The sequence below is a fragment of the Physeter macrocephalus genome, chromosome 18 (assembly GCF_002837175.3).
Source record: "Physeter macrocephalus isolate SW-GA chromosome 18, ASM283717v5, whole genome shotgun sequence".
Taxonomy (NCBI): domain Eukaryota; kingdom Metazoa; phylum Chordata; class Mammalia; order Artiodactyla; family Physeteridae; genus Physeter; species Physeter macrocephalus.
This window is the reverse complement of record NC_041231.1, coordinates 13,795,103-13,817,379: the sequence shown is the minus strand read 5'-3', so window position 1 is coordinate 13,817,379 and position 22,277 is coordinate 13,795,103. Positions and strand designations below refer to the sequence as shown.

At 40.3% G+C, this 22,277-nt stretch overlaps 1 pseudogene; it reads left to right on the top strand.

Annotated features, from left to right (window-relative positions):
- Positions 1-6,643: 6,643 nt before the first annotated feature.
- Positions 6,644-8,520, top strand: LOC112064950 (tigger transposable element-derived protein 1-like; annotated as a pseudogene).
- The last annotated feature ends 13,757 nt before the right edge of the window (positions 8,521-22,277 follow it).

Below are 22,277 nucleotides of genomic sequence, written 5' to 3'. Positions count from 1 at the left end.
TGATATCTAGTCTCATAGGGTTGTGGTCGGAAAAGATACTTGATACGATTTCAGTTTTCTTAAATTTACCAAGGCTAGATTTGTGACCCAATATATGATCTATCCTGGAGAATATTCCATGAGCACTTGAGAAGAAAGTATATTCTGTTGTTTTTGGATGAAATGTCCTATAAGTATCAATTAAGTCCATCTTGTTTAACGTATCATTTAAAGCTTGTGGTTCCTTATTTATTTTCATTTTGGATGATCTGTCCTTTGGTGAAAGTGGGGTGTTAAAGTCCCCTATTATGATTGTGTTACTGTTGATTTCCCCTTTTATGACTGTCAGCATTTGCCTTATGTATTCAGGTGCTCCTATGTTGGGTGCATGAATATTTACAATTGTTATATCTTCTTCTTGGATTCATCCCTTGATCATTATGTAGTGTCCTTCTTTGTCTCTTGTAATAGACTTTATTTTAAAGCCTGTTTTGTCTGATATGAGAATTGCTACTCCAGCTTTCTTCTGATTTTCATTTGCATGGAATATCTTTTTCCATTCCCTCACTTTCAGTCTGTATGTGTCCCTAGGTCTGAAGTGAGTTTCTTGTAGACAGCATATATATATGGATCTGGTTTTTGTATCCATTCAGCCAGTCTGTGTCTTTGGTTGGAGCACATAATCCATTTACACTTAAGGTAATTATCGATATGTATGTTCCTATTACTATTTTCTTAATTGTTTTGGGTTTGTTAATGTAGGTTTTTTCCTTCTCTTGTGTTTCCTGCCTAGAGAAGTTCCTTTAGTATTTGTATTAAAGCTGGTTTGGTGGCGCTGAATTCTCTTAGCTTTGGCTTGTTTGTAAAGGTTTTAATTTCACTTTCGAATCTGAATGAGATCCTTGATGTGTAGAGTAATCTTGGTTGTAGGTTTTCCCATTTCATCACTCTTATTTTGTCTTGCCACTCCCTTCTAGCTTGCAGAGTTTCTGCTGAAAGATCAGCTGTTAACCTTATGGGGATTCTCTTGTATGTTATTTGTTGTTTTTCCCTTGCTGCTTTTAATATGTTTCCTTTGCATTTAATTTTTGATAGTTTGATTAATATGTGTCCTGGTGTGTTTCTCCTTGGATTTATCCTGTATTGGAGTTTCTGTGCTTCCTGGACTTGATTGACTATTTCCTTTCCCATATGAGGGAAGTTTTCAATTATAATCTCTTCAAATATTTTCTCTGTCCCTTTCTTTTTCTCTTCTTCTTCTGGGACCCCTGTAATTCAAATGTCGGTGTGTTTATGTTGTCCTAGAGATCTCCGAGACTGTCCTCAATTCTTTTCATTCTTTTTTCTTTATTTTGCTCTGCAGTAGTTATTTCCACCATTTTATCTTCCAGGTCACTTATCCGTTCTTCTTCCTCAGTTATTCTGCTACTGATTCCTTCTAGAGTATTTTATTTTCAGTTATTGTGTTGTTCATCATTGTTTGTTTGCTCTTTAGTTCTTCTAGGTCTTGTTAAATGTTTCTTGTATTTTCTCTATCCTATTTCCAAGATTTTGGCTCATCTTTACTATCATTACTCTGAATTCTTTTTCAGGTAGACTGCCTATTTCCTCTTCATTTGTTTGGTCTGGTGCGTTTTTACCTTGCTCCATCATCTGCTGTGTGTTTCTTTGTCTTCTTATTTTGATTAACTTACTGTGTTTGGAGTCTCCTTTTCGCAGGCCGCAGGTTCGTAGTTGCCGTTGTTTTTGGTGTCTGCCCCCGGTGGCTACGGTTGGCTTAGTGGGTTGTGTAGGCTTCCTGGTGGAGGGGACTAGTGCCTGTTTTCTGGTGGATGAGGATGGATCTCGTCTTTCTGGTGGGCAGGACCACGTTTGGTGGTGTACTTTGGGGTGTCTGTGACCTTATTATGATTGTAGTCAGCCTCTCTACTAATGGGTGGGGTTGTGTTCCTGTCTTACTAGTTGTTTGGCATAGGGTGTCCTGCACTGTAGCTTGCTGGTCGTTGAGTGGAGCTGGGTCTTGGCTTTGAGATGGAGATCTCTGAGGATGCTTTCGCCATTTGATATTACATGGAGCAGGGAGGTGTCTGGAGGACCAATGTCCTGAACTCGGCTCTCCCACCTCTGAGGCACAGGCCTGACACCCGGCTGGAGCACAAAGACCGTGTGAGCCACACAGCTCAGAAGAAAAGGGAGAAATAAAAGAATGAGAGAAAGAAAGAAAGAAAAAAAAATAAAATAGAATAAAGTTATTAAAATAAAAATTAAAAAATATTATAAATAAGAGATTCAAAAGTAATAAAAAAAATAGAAGAAAAAAAAAGAAGAAAGAAAGAAGAGAGCAACCAAACCAGAAACAAACCCACCAATGATAACAAGTCATACAGACTATGCTAAAAGAAAAAAAAAAAAGGACAGACAGAACCCTAGGACAAATCGTAAAAGCAAAGCTATACAGACAAAATCACACAAAGAAGCATGCCCATATACACTCACAAAAAGAGAAAAAGGAAAAATATATATACGTCGTTGCTCCCAAAGTCCACGGCCTCAATTTTGGGATGATTCGTTGTCTATTCAGGTATTCCACAGATGCAGGTACATCAAGTTCATTGTGGAGATTTAATCCGCTGCTCCTGAGGCTGATGGGAGAAATTTCCCTTCTCTTCTTTGTTCACACAGCTCCTGGGGTTTAGCTTTGGATTTGGACCGCCTCTGTGTGCAGGTCTCCTGAGGGCATCTGTTCTTCGCTCAGACAGGTCGGGGTTAAAGGAGCAGCTGATTCGGGGGCTCTGGCTCACTCAGGCCAGGGGAGGGAGGGGTATGGATGTGGGGCGAGCCTGCGGCAGCAGAGGCCATCATGACATTGCAACAGCCTGAGGGGCTCCATGCGTTCTCCCGGGGAAGTTGTCCCTGGGTCACGGGACCCTGGCAGTGGTGGGCTGCACAGGCTTCTGGGAGGGGAGGTGTGGAGAGTGCCCTGTGCTCGCACACAGGCTTCTTGGTGGCGGCAGCAGCAGCCTTAGCATCTCATGCCTGCCTCTTGTGTCCGCGCTGATAGCCACGGCTCGTGCCCATCTCTGGAGCTTATTTAGGCGGTGCTCTGAATTCCCTATCCTCGTGCACCCTTAAACAATGATCTCTTGCCTCTTCAGCACGTCCAGACTTTTTCCCAGACTCCCTCCCGGCCAGCTGTGGCGCACTAGCCCCCTTCAGGCTGTGTTCACGCAGCCAACCCCAGTCCTCTCCCTGGGATCCGACCAAAGCCTGAGCCTCAGTTTCCAGCCCCCGCCCGCCCCGGCGGGTGAGCAGACAAGCCTCTCGGGCTGGTGAGTGCTGGTCGGCACCGATCCTCTGTGCGGGAATCTCTCCACTTTGCCCTCCGCACCCCTGTTGCTGTGCTCTCCTCCGCGGCTCCGAAGCTTCCCCTCCACTTCCCACCCCCCATCCCCACCCGCGAAGGGGCTTCCTAGTGTGTGGAAACCTTTCCTCCTTCACAGCTCCCTCCCAGAGATGCAGGTCCCGTCCCTATTCTTTTGTCTCTGTTTTTTCTTTTTTTCTTTTGCCCTACCCAGGTACGTGGGGAGTTTCTTGCCTTTTGGGAGGTCTGAGGTCTTCTGCCAGCGTCCAGTAGGTGTTCTGAGGAGTCGTTCCACATGTAGATGTATTTGTGGGGAGGAAGGTGATCTCTACGTCGTACTCTTCCACCATGTTGAAGTAAAAGGGACTTGTTTTATATTTTGAAGAAAATGTTTTACTTGTAAAGTAAACTTAGTAGAAACAATACAAAACTTTAATTATAATTTTTATTTTACTGAAGAGATTTCCTAAAATAGTGGTTTTGAAACTTGGCACAGAATAGAGTCTGGAGGGTACAGATTCCTGGGCTTCATCCCAGCGTACTGTGTCAGAAATCCTGGAAATGGGCCCAGGTATTCACATTTCTTCCAAGTGTCCAGAATGAGAACCTCTGGAACTAGAACAGAGGTGGTGCAATGTAACAGCTGAGAGAGTTGGGTTGGGTATTTGACAGACCTCGATTTGAATTCCAATTCTGCCATGAGTTAACTGTAACTGTACAACTTCAAAGAATTTTCTCTAAAATGAGGGTAATTATTTCAATTGTGAGGGTGGATGAAACAATGCTTCTGTGGCATGTAGCACCACACTTAGGCACAGTGTAAGCACTCAAGAATAATATTAATTAAAAACAAAAATAAAAAAATAAACAGAGTGCTAAAATTAAAATCTAATAAATTTCATACCAGTTACTATTAGCCTTGTTTGATGATAATGAAAATCAACAGAAAAAAGATTTAAATTATCCCAGGTCAATTTATGTACAGTTTTCAGCTTCTCATCGCTGAAGGGAGAAAAATTCTCCATCATCTTCTACTCTCCACGGCATACTTTCAAATGACATCATTTTCTATCAGAAATCACTCTCCCCCCTTTTTTGGATTTAATTAAAAGGGATTGAATTTCAAGAGTCACCACTGCTATACTGCTCTCAAAAACAAAAACAAACAAACAAAAATCACTTTATGTTCTTTGACGGGAAGAAAAGGAAGGGGAGATTAGAAAGGTTAAATATCTAAGGACATTTACCCTCATCTCAGGTGCTTAGGTCAGGCTTGACCCCTGTGAGAGTCCAGGTAGTGCAGGGAAGTACAAGAACATTTCTAGAGGTAGCCAGGGGGCGCAACAAGCTGAATTCCAGACAGCCTTTTAACTGGCAGGAAAAAAAAAAAATAGTAAGAGGCAAACCCTTGTACAATCATCATAGGGGAATCTAAATTGAGTTTTTGTATACTGGAGCTTTTATAGATGACACATCAATAAAGTGCATATTATCTGGTATTAACAATCTAGAAGATACATGTTGTAACTATTTTAAAACAGGATGATTGAATATTTCTTCTTTTTCTAATAGCATTATTTATTTTGTACTCACTTTCTATTTTATAACTTTTCCCTCAGGAAGAAATAACATAATTTTCAAAATTATTTGAAGTTTATTTTTAAACAGAGAAATGAGTTGTGTTATACTTCTGGCTGTTTTAAGGATGAATTGTGGTTGGCAGTTGAGTCAGGGATATTAATTTGGAGGCCATTAGGGTATCTTGGGTAGACTAGTCTTGGTATGGGTGTGTTTGTGAATTTTTCTTTACTGAAATTATATTTTATTTAAGTCAAGTCAAATATATGGAGGACAGAGGTTGTCATGTATTTAAATTATTTGTTATTTATGTTAGTCCTTCTTAGTTCATGAGGGCAGGGAAATGGGTGAGGTGTATATGGTTTTTGTTTTTTTTTTTTCCTCCTGCTCCGCTACCAGTGGTTAAAGCAGTGCCTGGCTTCGAGTAGGCTCTCAATAAATGTGTTGAACATTGGACACAGGACATCAATCAGATAATGTATACAGTGGCAAAATGAAGATACCTCCACCCTTTTCTATGTGAAAAAACTCAGAAAAGGAAAGAGACTGAAACGCAAAGTAGCAGATACCTAACACCTCAAATCACAAAAAACCCAAAACGATTAGGAAGGAGTGCCATGGGAAGAAAGGATCTGATTGGGGGCGGGGGAGGGGCAGGGGGTGGGGGGAGGGCACTAAAGGGAAGCACTGTTGCAGCAGAATGCAGCAGAAGCTCCCATATCCAGTGTATACCAAGGGGCCAAAACAGCAATATTTTGTAACAAAAGATCAAGACGCACAGTTTACAAAGCTTCCTGATTTATAAACTTGATAGCACAGAACTGCAGGGATTGGAGGGTAGGGGGAGTTGAATTAGGTAACACATGTCATTTTTGCCGGGAGTCTTCTGTATGTGAGGTAAGGTCTAGAAGAAAGATAGGGGGGAGTAAAGGCTAAGCTCCCCCCCGCCGTCTCTGTCTCTCTCCGTCTCTCTCTCTCTGGCACTCGCTCTCTTTCTCTCTCTTGTCATAATAATCTCCACTCCGAAGCAGAGCCTGTGCAGCTCTGGCTTCTCTCTATTATAAAGTCCTGAAAATAGTCCTGGCCTAGGAAGGACTCACCTAATTCAAAGTGAACAATATTACAAAAGAACCAGCATGTCTATGTAAAGATATGTTGGTTGGGGAGGAGGGGTGGGGAATGGAGCCTGAAAAGCAAAAGGCAAACAGGGAACACACATCAGAAAACTGTTGTAATGGGGAGGACGAGTACTGTGACTAAATATATCGCTATGGATTCAGACATAGGGATACCAGTTTTCTTGCGCTTTGCAGATATTGCATTTTTTACAAATTGAAGTTTTGGGGCAACCCTGCATCGAACAAGTCTATTGTTGCCATTTTTTTCTGATAGCATTTGCTTGCTTCGTGTTTCTGTGACCATTTTGGTAATTCTTAACGATATTTCAAACTTTTTCATTATTATATTTGTTATGGTGATCTGTGATCAGTGACCTTTGATGTTACTATTGCTTTGAGGCACCACAAACCCACCTGTATAAGAAGGCAAACTTCATCAATTAATGTTTTGTGTGTTCTGACTGATCCACTGACCAGCCATTCTCCATCTCTCTCCCTGTCCTCAGGCCTCTATTCCCTCAGGCACAACTATATTGAAATTAGACCAGTTAATAACACTACAATAGCCTCTTAGGGTTCAAGCGAAGACTGATATGCCTCTCACCTAAATCAAAAGCTAGAAATGGTTAGCCTTAGGGAGGAAAGCATGTTGAAAGCTGAGATAGGTCAAAAGCTAGACATATTGTGCCAAACGGTCAAGTGTGAATGCAAAGGAAAAGTTCTTGAAGGAAATTAGAAGTGCTACTCCAGTGACATAAAAGATAAGACAGTGACACAGCCTTATTGCTGATTTGTAGAAAGTTTTAGTGGTCTGGATAGGAGATCAAACCAGCCACAACATTCCCTTAAGCTAAAGCCTAATCCAGAGAAAGACCCTAACTCTCTTTAATTCCATGAAGGTTGAGAGAGGTGAGGAAGCTGCAGAAGAAAAATTTGAAGCTCTCTGAGGTTGGTTCGTGAGGTTGAAGGAAAGAAAACCGTCTCCATGACTTCAGAGTACGAGGTGAAGCAGCACATGCTGATACAGAAGCTGTAGCAAGTTATCCAGAAGATCTGGCTAAGATAATTAATTAAGATGTCTTCACTAAACAACAGATTTTCAATGAAGACAAAACAGCCTTATCTTGGAAGAAGATGCCTTCTAGGGCTTTCACAGTTAGAGAGGAGAAGTCAGTGCTTGGCTTCAAAGCTTCAAAGCACTGGCTGATTCTCTTGTTAGGGGCTAATGCAGCTGCCGACTTTAAGTTGAAGTCAGTTCTCATTTACCATTTTGAGAGTCCTAGGACCCTTAAGAATTACGCTAAGTAAACTCTGCCTGTGCTCTATAAGTGGAACAACAAAGCACAGATGACAGGAAATCTGTTGACAACAGGTTTTACTGAGTATTTTAAGCCCAGCGTTGTGACCTACTGCTCAGAAAGTAAGATTCCTTTCAGAATATTGCTGCTTATTGAAAATGCACCTGGCCACCCTAGAGCTCTGATGGAGATGTACAACAAGATTCACGTTGTTTTTGTTCCTCCTAAGGCGATGTCTATTCTGTAGCCTGTGGATCAAGGAGTAATTTTGACTTTGAAGACGTATTATTTAAGAAATACTTTTTGTAAGGCTCTAACTGCCGTAGATAGTGATTCCTCTGATAAGTATGGACAAAGTCAATTGAAAACTTCCTGGAAAGGATTCACCATTCTAGATGCCGTTAAGAGTATTTGTGATTCATGGGAAGAGGTCAGAATATCAGCGAAGGAGTTGCTTCGAGCCCGTGGATGACTTTGCAGGGTTCAAGACTTCAGTGGAGGAAGAAACTACAGATATGGTAGAAATAGCAAGAGAACTATAATTAGAGATGGAAGCTGCAGATGTGAGTGAATTGCTGCAATCTCATGAGAAGTTGCTTCTTATGAATGAGCAAAGAAAGTGGTTTTTTGAGATGGAATCTACTCCTAGTGAAGATGCCGTGAAGACTGTTGAAATGACGATAAAGGATTTGGAACATTACATCGACTTAGTGATAAAGCAGTTGACAGGGTTTAAAAGGATCGAGTCCAGTTTTGAAGAAGTTCTGCTGTGGGTAAAATGCTGTCAAATAGCACTGCATGCTACAGAGAGATCATTCATGAAAGGAAGCGGTAACTGATGTGGCATGCTTAGTCGTTGTCTTATTTTAAGACATTGCCACGGCCACCCCAGGCTTCAGCATCCACCACCCTGATCGGTCAGCAGCCATGCACATGCAGGCGAGACCCTTCGCCCGGCAGAAAGATGACAACTTGCTGGACGCTCAGGGGGTGGTTCACAGTGAAGTGGTTTTTGGTTAAGGTAACACGCACGTTGTCCTTTAGACGCGATGCTGTTGCGCACTTCATAGGTTACGGGCAGTGTAAGCCTATAGCCCTTATGCGCACCGGAGAACCCCAAATTTGTGTGGCTATAGCTTTATTGAGATATTGGCTTTATTGCTTTGGCCTACAACCGAACCTGTGATAGCTCCAAAGTGTGTAAAGCCCTTTAAAAAATTTGATACAGGGATATGATTTCAGGTAAGAAATCATAATCATGTTCCAACAGAAACAGACGATAACCGAGTTGGCGGAGCTTAGGAAGGAACACAGCCAAGCCCACGAAAAGCCTCAGGGACAGTTTAAAACACAGTGAAGATTATGGAAGCCAGAACAGTGAACACACAGACTGGAAACTGATAACATGTTAAATAGGGTTATAGGAAAAAAGGATAGATACCGAAAACAAAGCAGTGCCAATATAGCAATACGTTTCGTATCCTTGAATTAAAAAACCCTCCTGCTAAGGTTGGAACTGAAAATATCTTCTAGGGTATCATTCAAGAATCCATTTTTGAAACAAAAGAAGCATTGAAACCATATTATGCCTCAGCAAAAATCGGTAAGGTATAGTTAAAACTGAAACACAACCTAGTAAAGTTATGAACTTTCAAGATAAGAATATAATTCTTTGGGCATTCCAGCACAAAGGTCAAATAACTTGTAAGGTAGAGATATCAGGCTGGCCTAAAGGATCACAACAATATATACCATTAGAAAGCAGTAGAGGGATAAATTCATAACCCTCCAGGAAATAAAGTGTGAGCAAAATGTTACACCTAGACAGACTGTTGAACTAGAAAGGCAACAGCAGTTACTTTTGATCATGCAAGCATTACAAGAATATATTTCCTATATATGTACCTTGAAGAAACTGTTAAAAGATAAACCTCCGTTGAACACTAGTTGAATAGAGACACTGTAACAGGGGGAGAGAAGCGAGCCTAAAATTCATTTAACTTGAAAACTAAGGAAGAAACAGCTCTTGGAATCACATTTTCAGTCTATAATGTGAATAAATGACAACAGAGAAAAAATATAACTAATGAAAGTTGAGAAGGAAATTAGATGTTTGTGTAAAAATATCAGTTATTTCATCTTTTATAATCAGAAGTCTGAAAGTCTCATTTATATCTGATAACTCAAACAGTTGCGATTGAGTATAGTTTAAGGTGTAAAGTAAGCGTTAGAAGAAATAATACTTACAGCAGTACATACTAAGCTGGTGTTGGAGAAAAGGAATTGGAGCTTTATTAAACCGTAGTTGTCCCTAGTGTATACAAAATAGAAGATTAAACATAAATTACGTTGTAGGTATAAAATAAAACACTAATATGTCCCAAAACAGGATAGAGAGTTTCCAAAGCATAGTAAGCTACCCAACCCACACACAATGAGGCAAAGAATTATACAGAACTTAGAAAAAATAAAGCAATAAAGGAGGAAATATAACATGTGATGCCGGAATGAATATAAATCCTATATTTTTAATATAAATGGCATACACTTACTGAAAGAAAAGAGTCTCAGTCTCTGTTACAAAGCAGAAGCCAAGTAGTGCTATATTTATGTGATAAATCTAAATCAGAAAGATTAAAAGTAAAAGGGTTGTAACACCATACTGAGCTTACACATTTGAAAAATAAGGTTTGTGCTCTTAATACAGGCAAAGATAAATCAGGGCAAAAAGCATTGATTGTGATAGAGAAGGTGTTGCGAGTTGCATTGTGCCCAGATACATTCACGTCCTAACCCTCTCCCTGTGAACGTGTGACCTTATTTGGAAATAGGGTCTTGCACATGTAATCAAATTAAGATGAGGTCGTACTGGATTAGGGTGGGCTCTGATGCAGTCACTGGTGTTCTTATATGAGAGATTCTTGGACAAAGACACACATGGAGGGAGACGGATGTGTGAAGATGGAGGAAGGGATTGACGTTATACCACCACAAGCCAAGCAACACCAGAGATTGCTGGCACCTGCCAGAAGTTAGGAAGAAGCAGGGAAGGATCCTCCCTTAGAGTCTTCAGAGAGAACATGGCCTTGTGGACACCTTAATTTTGGACTTCTAGCCTCCCATACTGAAAGACAGTAAATTAATTTTGTTCTAAATGACCGAGTTTATGATACTTTGTTGCAGCAGCCCTAAGAAGCTAATAATACACAAGGGAAACAAAATTTCAGTTAATGTACTTCGTAAAAAATACAGTAAACAATGAAAAACTAGACAAAACACTCTGGTTATAGGAGGGAGTAATTTATCTATCTCAGGCCATGAAAGATCAAGTGTACAAAAGGTAAGTGACTAAATGGCAAATTGGTGAAGTCGATATAATTTAAATGTAACAGTATCTAGACCCTGTGCCAATTCAATATTTATTAAAAGAAGAAATTCTAAATATAGACCTATTATAGACAGCTATGTCTAACCCCAGTGCACTTAAACTAGAAATGAAGATCAAAATTCGAAATAATGGCTGACCACCTGGTAAAATAAATGAGAGAGAGCAAGCGGGAGAGAAAAAATAGGTAGCATAGGTAGACGGGTATTGATAGACGGAGAGAGAGAGAGAGATCAGGAGAGCATGTTTCTTAATTTAGATCAGCAAAGAATTCAAAATAAGAATGTCAGGATACATAAAAAATAATGACAAAGAAAACACTATATAAGGGAACGTATGAGATACAACTAAAAGACTGCTCAGAAAAAATATATCTAACCTCAAATGTTTATATTGTAAACCGGTGGAATGAAAGTCAATGCTTTGGACACTTAAATCAAAAAATAGAAAATTAATATATGCATATGCAAGTATGTATTCCCCCAACGCCTATATTTGGCCTAATGGGAAAAATACTATAACTCTCCACTGAAGCTAGGAAGAAGACAAGAATGTCCTCTGTCAAAAATATAAATGTGGCATTAAAAATTGGGAAGAACCAGATAATGTTATCATTATTTGCAAAAGATCTGACATAATGGAACGATGCAAGAAAATCAGCTGGGACTCAGAATGATGCCTGGGAGCAAAATTAATATACAAAAATCAATAGCCTTATTATATACAAACAACTATATTTTAAAGTGGCAGAAAATACTTCATTTATAATAGAATTTTTTTCTAAAGTGCCGTTATTAAATCACAGTTTCCTGCAGGCTTACCTATTTACATTTGAAACAGAACTTTCGAATTTGCCCATTTACATAGGTCAGCTAATAAATCCTCCAAATATTTAATTTGTACACCAGATATATCTAACCCAGAGGCTCCTGTCTATCTTGATTTAATTTGTTACTGTATTTCTTTATTTTAGAATAGCCTCACTATTTACTGCAAAGACTGTAGTTTTCATTAAAATCCCATCATGGACCTTGTTATTCCCTCAGTTGATATTTGCTTAAGCTCTGGATGTATGCAATACAGGGCATATTTGTATGGAAAATAGTGGAAGAGAGAACTACATGTAAATGTCATGTTCTGAAGTGCCTTATAATCCTCTGATATTTGTCTGTAATGTAAAATATTTATTTATATTTATGTTCAACTTACATTTATTGAGGGACAAACATTGGGATATAAAATTAAATCAGCTGTGGTCAGTGATAATCTCAAAGGGTAGAGAGACACATGAGTGATTAATGATAATACAATGTGGCGAATGAATTTATAGAAAGGCTTAACATGAGCAAAGAGGAAGAACGTACACTCCCATCTGGAGAGTAGAGAAGGGGGAACCTTGCTGGAGATGGTGACTGAGTCTGAAGAGCTGGATTGGACTTAACTAGGGTAAAGTCAGAATATTGCAGAGTGCTGGAGCGCTAGTATTGAAGCCCAGAATCTAAAACTTACTAGCTGCATGACCACAGGCCAGTTACTTAACCTCGGTGTCTAAAATAGTGATTTTTTTTTTTTTTTTTTCAGTTTGGACAGACTTTTTTTTTTTTTTAATTTTTACTGGAGTATAGTTGCTTTACAATATTGTGTTAGTTTCTACTGTACAGCAAAGTGAACCAGCTATATGTATACAATAAATGTGTGATTTTAATGGTGTGTTTAAAATAGTTCATGCCTGTCAGTGTTGATTGAGTATTAAGTGAAATGTTTAGAACAGTACCTGGAGTGTAGTAAGTACAGTATCGATATAAACTATTCTTATTTTTATTACTAATTGGGGTCGAAGGGGAGGGAAAGAGCCTCACAGACAAGGGAGTAATATGATCAAGGACACAGAGGCAGGAAAACCAGCCCTGTTGCAGGATAAAGTTCAAGGGAGGAGTGGTAAGAGATGATGCTGGAGAGGTAGGCAGGGACCAGTTCACCGTGGCCTTGAATATCATCTTTAGGCAGTTGGAAATCATGCTGATGTGGAGGTCCTCTCTGCAGGAGAATAACACAGTCAGACTTGGCATTCAGAGCTATCACTGTGGGAGTTTGTAGTGGCTAAAACTGGAGTGAAGTAGTTTAGGCAAGAAATGATGAAGGTCTGACTAAAGGAATGATACTAGAAAATAGAGAGGTTACAAGAAATGGAAGACATATTTAATGGGTAATATTATCAAGTCTCAGCAGATAGCTTATTATCTATTGTGGAGAGGTGGGGGAAGCATGGGCCCCATGGATTTCAGCCCGAGAGGAGGTTTTTATGGTTTTCAGCAGCAGACAACATCTGTGGTCAGGGAAGATGAGGATGAGGGAGAAGACCTAAATGGCATTATTCACAATCTCCTTCCTCATTCTTTTGAAATGCAGAACCTTTCTTTAAACAGTTAAGCCCTTGAACTTGCTAAAATGTCAGCTCAGTTGAGCGTTTCGTAGAATAAGAAAGTATAAGAGTCTCCCCTGACAAATTATGCCTTCTCTCTATCGATGTAAATGCTCCCTGAAATAACCCTTAAATTTCTCCTCTATTTCTGAGGAACTGGTTGGGAGCTCAAGCAGGCTATGTTAATTTAATCTCTACATAAATTCATAAAATGGAAGTGACAGGACAAAGTTATACCCTCCTGTGTTCTGAATGTTCACATCTCATTTCTGGATAGCATTGAATCTTTATCCTTTAAAAGAACATCACATTCTTAAAAATTTGGTAATTTTCATCTTATTTGATTTGATGTGGCATTCCGAAGAAATTCAGGACGTTTTCCATCTCTGCTTTTACTCATTTGAATTCTGTATAGATGCTTTCAGGGTCTTAGTTGCTGAATCTGCATTGTTGAGATGAAATCACGAGCCTTTTGATTTAATGTAAGAGCTTCATTATTCTCAGCTGTGTCGTTTGGTGCCTGTATCTCCGCTGCCTGAAAATGCCATCAGGATTCATCAAAAAAAAAACTCTCTTAAAATTTACTGCTGTCTAAAAACAATAGGAAAAGTAGCTGGAAGGGTACAAAGAAGTCTAAAGAGGATGCACAATCTAAGTGGGGAAACTGAACAAGAATAAAATGTGTACATATTTTTTGTCTCCAAACTTTGTCTCGTGCCGACAGTTTGAAAATTTCTGATAAATTCAGAGAACAAAGCCCCATTTCCTTTCCATAGAAGAAGAGTTCAGATTAAAGACATTAGCGTAGTTTTTCCTTTTAGTTTGTGTTTATGTTGTATTCACAAAGTTAAAATAGATGCTTATTCCTACAACATTTTAATCTTTATTTGTTATGTACTATTTACAGATAGATCAAATTTAATATAACAGAGAAAGCAGACCAAGCGTCACATACAACTGTACCTGAGAAATCAGGCCGTGAAATAGAAGGAGGTTACCTAAGACTTATATTTTCCAAAATGGCATACATACCATTGGTGATAGAGTAACAGGATTTGGGGGTATGATACTAGAATGGAATTAAATTACATGGAAACATATAATAAGGAAAATGTTCCTGTTTCAGTTTTCTTTCAGCGCTTCTGATTACTTCAAAGCACTGGTGTGTTGAAGCTTCCTTGTAGATATCACAAAAGCTGGTGGCTTGCGTCTCCTCCCATTCATGTTCAGTAATGTCCATCACCTTGGGAACTTGAAATGGGCTATGGTAGGAGTATTTACACCACAGAAATCATAAAGTGCTACAGTGGCCACCCTCCTCTCTCAGGCAGTTGCTAAGCATTGACCAGCAGGTCGCTGGTGAAAGGGGATGGAGGGCAAACCTCTCTTTAATGACCAGGGCCTGAGCCTTCTGTGGGCAGGTAGACTCCGAACACCATTTTCCTTTCATTGCCTGCGGTTTTAGAATTGTCTTTCATTTATGCCAGGTGATACAGGTTTTCCTTTATAGAAATCAAGTGTATGAAAATATGAAGTGTTTTTCTTTAAATATATCAATATTTAAGTCAATGCAATAAGGAATGAGCCTGGTTTAAAAAAGAATTGGTAATAAAGAAGATATGTAAATGGACCAAAATCAGGAAAGTCTTACTGGTCAATCAAAATTTGCGAGCACCCTGCACTGTATAGTTTCCCAGTGTTTGTCACTGTATAGTCAGCGGCCTTAGTTCTCAGCCACAATTCTACCCTGTTAAACTTGCCTGAAGGAGTGAGGCCAGCATATCAAAGACATGTGTTTGTTTCCCGTCTCTCTGTATCTTTCCTTTTCGCCCCCGGGTAAGTTTCTGTGACACCTGAAGCGGGGGTTTCTCTTTTGCCAAGACTGCCCTCCCTTGAGTGGTTCTGTCTCAGTGTTTGCAGGGGTCCTGTGGTTGCCTACCTTAAACGTATATCTCCTTTCCTCTTGGCTCCCCTTGTTACACCCTGGGCATCTTCCCAGGGCTGCTTTTGTGAGAGCTGGAGTAGGATTGCTGGCTGCGGAACCGAGCCTCATAAGAAACTTTGTAGCTTCAGAGGCTTTGCTTGTGATTTTCTCTATTTGTTTGTGTGAAAAGGCAAGCAGATAGCATGCCGGTTGGAGACTAGACTCTGGCAAATATATTATCACTGTAATATTTACTTTGATCATCTCCTTTTGACCGTTTTATTGATATCTAAGATATATAAACAGGACCAACTCCTTGCCATAACTCAAACCGACAGCCGATTTATATTGCACCCTGTAGGCTTCTACTGACGTGGGTAAAAGTAGACTGAAAAAAAATGTGCTATTTAATCCCTTTTCTGACTGTCATTCTCTTCCAAGACAGTATTTTGGGGAAGATATAAAGGTGAAAATGTAAGAGGATGCGGAAAATAGTTTTAAAATGTGTCGGTGTTCAATATTTAGAAGTCAGGAATTAGTTCTCTCTCCTTTCCAAAGACTTCTTTCCTTTGGTCTTCAGTCTCATAAATAAGCCCAGAATGAAGACAAAATAAGTTTAGAAGAGTTGAAATAGAGGATAAGATTAAACCATTGTTGCTATAGCTGCCTCTTTCCCAAGCTCAGTTTTCACTCCCTTGGGACAACTTTTCTGACCAGCCGAACATTTTCAGGCAGCTTAGATGACCATTCCCTGGGCTCCCATAGCATTTTATGTCTAAATCTGATGTACTGCATTGAATTAGACTATAATTTTTTTGAGTATGCCGCAATATCCACTACAGCTCCTGATACAAGGTGAAGCTCAGGTATGTTGGTAAAAGGACTTTGTAGAAACGATTTTCCCCAATGTAAGACCCCTCCTATCGTTTTGACTTAGAGAAAGTGACGTCTGCTTTCCAGCTTGGTTGCCCAGCGTCCATGCCTGAATTAAATGAATTCAGTGGTATAATTTTAAGCTGCCTGTGATCCACGAAGTGTGGGGATCACACCTTGAGAATTATTGTCAATCCCTGCTCAGCACCTCTGCCTCAGCTTTTTCTGGTTAGATGCGTGTTAGGCAGGACCATACTGTCTTCCTTGTTTCCCCCACCCCCAGATCTGTGCCCTGCACATGGTAAGCCTTCATGGAGTTGAACAAATAAATCGAAGAATCTGCAAATGCTTTGCAAAAGTTAAGAGGATGAAAGTGTCATTTGTAAAGTAGTGGCATATAAAAGATTTTGGGGTCAGGTGGAGACAGTTCTGTTTCCAGAAGTGTTTTGACAAGAGCACTAAATGAAATGCCTCCAGTGAATTTGAATTCATTGTGAGTCAGACAAAGGGTTGCTGTAAATTATTCTGTTGTCATGGAATATCAAGGAAGTTGATGGAGAAAGGGACATACTAATGAGACTCTAAGTGATAATATGAAATGAAATCAATGGTCTCTAAGAGACTTCTTTCAAACGACCTTGGGAAAGCATCTATTCTCATCATTGCCGATTATCAGGATTACTAAGCTTTGTAGGAGGTGCATTAACTCAAAAGGATCTTGTTCTTCTGGACCATATCTTCCCAGATAGTGGGAAGAAAAGTGGTGAGAGATCATTTTGGGAGTGTAAAAAGTGAGAAGAGTTATTATTCATGATAGGTTTACTGCTATGCCCTCTATAGCCACATTTATGTTTTCTAAGCACCTTCATACCTAATAATTTTTGCAATCCCCATATAACCCCTGCAAGATAAGAAAGACTATGATTTTTAGGTCAAAACAGAGAACCTGAGGGGCTTCCCTGGTGGCGCAGTGGTTGAGAGTCCGCCTGCCGATGCAGGGGACGCGGGTTCGTGCCCCAGTCCGGGAAGATCCCACATGCCGCGGAGCGGCTGGGCCCGTGAGCCACGGCCGCTGAGCCTGCGCGTCCGGAGCCTGTGCTCCGCAACGGGAGAGGCCACGACAGTGAGAGGCCGGCGTACCGCAAAAAAAAAAAGAGAGAGAGAACCTGAGATGTGGACTTACTAAGGGTAAACTTTTACCCCTATTTAGAAATAGGGGTAAGGTGAGAAAATAAGTATCTTGATTCATAAAAAGGGGTCCTTCTAGAAAGACCACACCATGAGCATTGATTGCACCTTCATTTTTCAGTTAAATCATTGCTTCCTTCTTCCCTTTCCTCAGGTATGCCCCTCGTTAAAGCCTGGAATCCTCTTGCCTGCCTTCGGTAAGACTGCTATAAGTCTATAAGACTGTACTATTCAGGTCTTTGCTCAAATGTCATCTCTTCCAAGAGGCCATTTCAGAGTGCTCTCTTTTAAGTCACACCCAACCCTCTCAGATATATCACCCTGTATATTTCATTCATAGAGATCATCACAAGTTGATATTGGCTCGTGAGGTTTTTTCTGTATTTACTGTTGGTCTTCTTTGACTGGAATATAAACTCCTCAAGGGTAGAGACATCCTTTGGCTTATCTTGACAATGTCTTAGCACAGTGCTTAAACGTAACAGGCACTTACTGCATGTTTGTTAACTGAATGGATTCATTCTCCTTTAACTGAGTTCCTGCCGTGGTCCAGGCACCAATAATATTAAACACAGTTGTTGCCTCAAGGAAACTAATCCTTGATGCCTTGAGATCATCTTACAAGCGGAGCAATTTCTATTTTCCCTGGCTACACATGAGTCTTTTATTGGCCCTGGGTTAATAATCTTGCAGCAGCTAAGAGATGCCGATGGCCAATAAGATCAGTTAATTTAATAAGAAGCAACAGAACATAATGATTAAGAAAATGGACAGTGGAGCCAGATTGCCTTGTTCATTTTTTGGTTCTGCCGTTTGCTGCCTTTATGGCTTTGAGCAAGTTACTTAACTTCTCTAAGCCTCAGCTTCCTCATCTGAGATGGGGATAATAATATCTATTTTCGTTCTAAGGACTTAGTAAATTAATATGTGTAAAGTGCTTAAAATAGTGTCTCATGTATACTCAGTATGGTATAAGTGTAAGTAATAATTATTGTATAGGGCCGCAAGTGAGAGTTCCACACAAAATCAGATTCCGTGTAACTCATGTTACTGAAATTCAGGGGATAATCCAGAAAAGCAGTCATTGCCATTGAGAAATATAAGGGGTGCAGGGTGAGAATGTCTTACATGTATGAATGCTAAGCTAGTATATTTTGCCTTTACTTTACCATCAAACTCATTTGGATTGTACATGGAGAAGACATTTCAATTTCAAGGTAGCCAGAATGAACTTAGGAAAAGGAATAGCTTTTATAAGATGTCATGTAATAAAGCATAAAACCACCTTTGATAAGTGTGTGCTGAAAACTTTGATGTGTGGTTCCACACACGGTAAGCATGCCTTCATTTAAAGGGACTCAGAATGTTTCCGCACAACTCCAACAGCCAAGGGAGGAATAAATAAAGAGAAGCAGCTGCATCTGAAATGGGGGTTATGGGTATATCGTAAGTGTTGCCTTAGCAGCAGTAGCTTTTGGCTCAAAGGATTACACTAGAATCACAACTGAACAGAGATGAAATCTAGTTAAAAACTCAACATCTGAGCAGAAAGTAATTGAAATTTTTTTAACATCTTTATTGGAGTATAATTGCTTTACAGTGGTGTGTTAGTTTCTGCTTTATAACAAAGTGAATCAATTATATATATATATACACATGTTCCCATATCTCTTCCCTCTTGCGTCTCCCTCCCTCCCACCCTCCCTTTCCCACCCCTCTAGGTGGTCACAAAGCACCTAGCTGAAATTTTTAAAAAAATGCACAGCAAGGGCTTCCCTGGTGGCGCACTGGTTGAGAGTCTGCCTGCCAATGCAGGGGACACAGGTTCGTGCCCCAGTTGGGGAAGATCCCACATGCCGCGGAGCGGCTGGGCCCGTGAGCCATGGCCACTGAGCCTGCGCGTCCAGAGACTGTGCTCCGCAACGGGAGAGGCCAGAACAGTGAGAGGCCCGTGTACTGCAAAAAAAAAAAAAAAAAAAATGCACAGCAAGAAGATTGGTCAGTATAAACCCGAATAACCCCTTAAAGCAAGAAATGATTCTATTTGAACAACCCCATTTAAAAAAATAGTGGAAATCTTTTTATATTACTTTATTTTGTTGGTGCATCACTTCTGTCTTGTGAAAATGTTTGACATCTCTAACTAAAATTAAGGTACTAGAAAAGATGATAATAGCAATAATAATTTAGTTTATACAATGCAATAACATGGCATTTGAAATGTGTATCTTCACGTTAACCAGAAAACAAGTTTTCTAACCTTAATTTTGCACATAAAGTATCTGTATTTGGTTCATTGTTCCTCAAAACCCTTTCCAGATTGTTAAAGAAGTCATCATGCTCTAACTTGAGCTGTTTAATCTTGTTTATTTTCTCTATATAGCAGCCACGAGCTGTTCTCGCTTTGTCATTTCCAGACCTTTCACAATTATTGCCAAAAAGCATACCCATTTGATTGTTCTGTTGTCATTTTGCTACTTCTTTTATTATACTGCTTGATCTCATTTCTACTCACGTGGAATTCAGACTGTTAAATCTGCATCTTTTAGGTGGTGTCTTAACCTACAGATGACATTTTCTCTCAACTTCATCTAGACCTCACCATTTAGCCGTGCAGGCTCCCAAGTGGCATGTGCTTACTGAAAATTCCATACTTGTGGGGCTTCCCTGGTGGCGCAGTGGTTGGGAGTCTGCCTTCTGATGCGGGGGACACGGATTCGTGCCCCGGCCCGGGAAGACCCCACATGCCACGGAGCGGCTGGGCCCGTGAGCCATGGCCGCTGAGCCTGCGCTTCGCAACCGGAGAGGCCACAGCAGTGAGAGGCCCGCGTACCGAAAAAAAAAAAAAAAAAAAAATTCCATACTTGTCAATCTGCACTAATTTAATCTAAAAGTATCCTAATTAATGGCTCTTTTATATTTCCTTGTTTATTTTTCAAGGCAAAATCTCAGATTCTAAGTTCTTGGCATAGAAAAATATCAAAGACCTAGTATTAACGAAAAAGAAAGTCCATGAAGTATTAAGCCATTATGGAGAGTATTATCCCATTCTTATTCAACTAAAAATGATATAATTTGTGCATAGAAAAACACAAAAGGACTAGATCAACCAATTCACTGATTATATCTTTGGATGTGATTTTAGGGCATTTTTAATTCTTCTATCTTTTATTTTTATACATTTTCTTTGTCAGTATGTACTAGTTTTATTGTCAGAAGAAAACAATGAAGACTTGTTTTTCTGTTGACCAAAAAAGAAATATATCTATTTTACTGAAAGAAAGAAAATAACTGTGAGGCATATTCTGTGAGCTTAATGTTGATAAACATTTAGTACCGATTATGTACAAGACAGAAGAGTTAACAGAATAGAGAGAAATGAAAGATGGGACTCAAACCCTGAAGATGCTTGGCATTAACCTAGACAATGCAGTGAATTGTTTAAAAGTCATAAAACCCTAGTTATTTGTTTATTCAAAAAATATTGGAGCGCTTTGTAGTCAGTGCCGGGAACTCTTCTTGGCATGGAGATGTCCTCTGAACTGTCAAATCCGTGTATTTTTGCAGCTAAAATTCTAGTGGAGGAGGCAGAGTACCAACAAATGAACATACTTCCTGGCAATAATAAGTGTTATGCAGAAATACAATGCACAGTAAGAGGGGGAGAAGCTGATAGGACAGTGACATTTTGGCTAGCGCCTTAAGGAGAGGCTTCTCTTTTAGAAGAGACACAATGTGAGGTGGCTCTATCAGAGAAGAGCAGAGGAAGGCACCAGAGCAAAGGCCCTGAGGCAGAACATGTGAGCAGCATTGAGGAACCCCAAGACCCAGTGTACCTGCTGGATGAAAATCAGGAGGCAGTGCAAGGGGGAATGAAATCAGACAGATGGAGTGAGGTGGGGAGACAGACCTACAGAGCCCTGCAGGCCAAGGCAAGGATTTCATAGTTCATAACAGTGGTTACAGGGAGCTATGGAAAAGTTGAGGGAAACAGGGTGAAATAATTTTATTTACGTTGTGAAAGAATCATCCAGCTCTTCCCTGGAGAATCTTGTTGGAGGTCGAGGAGGAAGGTAAATGACCTGTTTGTTGAGAGATGACAGTTTAGGCCAGTGGCTGGCAAACGATGGCCCACAACCAAACCTAGCCCACTGACTTCTTCTTGTTTAGTCTGAGAGCTAAAAATGATTTTCACATTTTTAAATGGTTACATTTTTTTTTTTTGCGGTACGCGGGCCTCTCACTGCTGTGGCCTCTCCCGTTGCGGAGCACAGGCTCCGCAGACCCAGAGGCCATGGCTCACGGGCCCAGCCGCTCCGCGGCATGCGGGATCCTCCCAGACCGGGTCACGAACCCGCATCCCCTGCATCGGCAGGTGGACTCTCAACCACTGCGCCACCAGGAAAGCCCAGTGGTTACATTTTAAAGGGTTATATAGGTACCTACATAGTTTCTTTGATTTTGCCTGTTGACCTGCAAAATTAAACATATTTATTACTATCTAGCCCTTTAACAAAAAGTTTGCCAGCTTCTGGCTTAGGCAACAATATCAGGCCTTAGACCCAAGCAGTTTAGTTATTTATTATTTCTCCATGCAAATTTTCACTCTGGAAAGGAGAGGGAGAGAAATGATGACTGGCAGATGAAATGAGGGACCGAACATGGAGAACAGAGAAGTAGTTGGATTTAGGCTCTATTTTAAAGGCCAAGCGACAAGATTGACTTATGACTAGGGTGTGACCTGTGCGAGGAGCCAAAGATGAGTCTGTGAGTTAAGCTTGGGCTTGAGCAACTGGCTGGATGATGGGGCCCATTTCCGAACTGGTAATGAGTGGGAAGGAAGTGTTTGGGCCAGGGTGGGGGAACTGAGAGTGTGCTGTCTTGGATACGTTAATTTTGGGATTCCTACTAGATGTCCTTATAGAGATGTCTAATGAATGCCAAGAAGGTGATTCAAACCAATAGGTGCTATGGAATTTCAGAAGAGGGCTGGGACATTGGGGCTGCAGCATAGTGTCGTTGGCAGATGAGCAGGACTAGTAATTGTAATGAAGATAGTAATAATAATGAAAAATAAAAAAATAATAATAAGGCCTTAATCTAGCTGAAAAATTGTGTAAAGTACATGGCATCCATGAGCATGCACCTGGC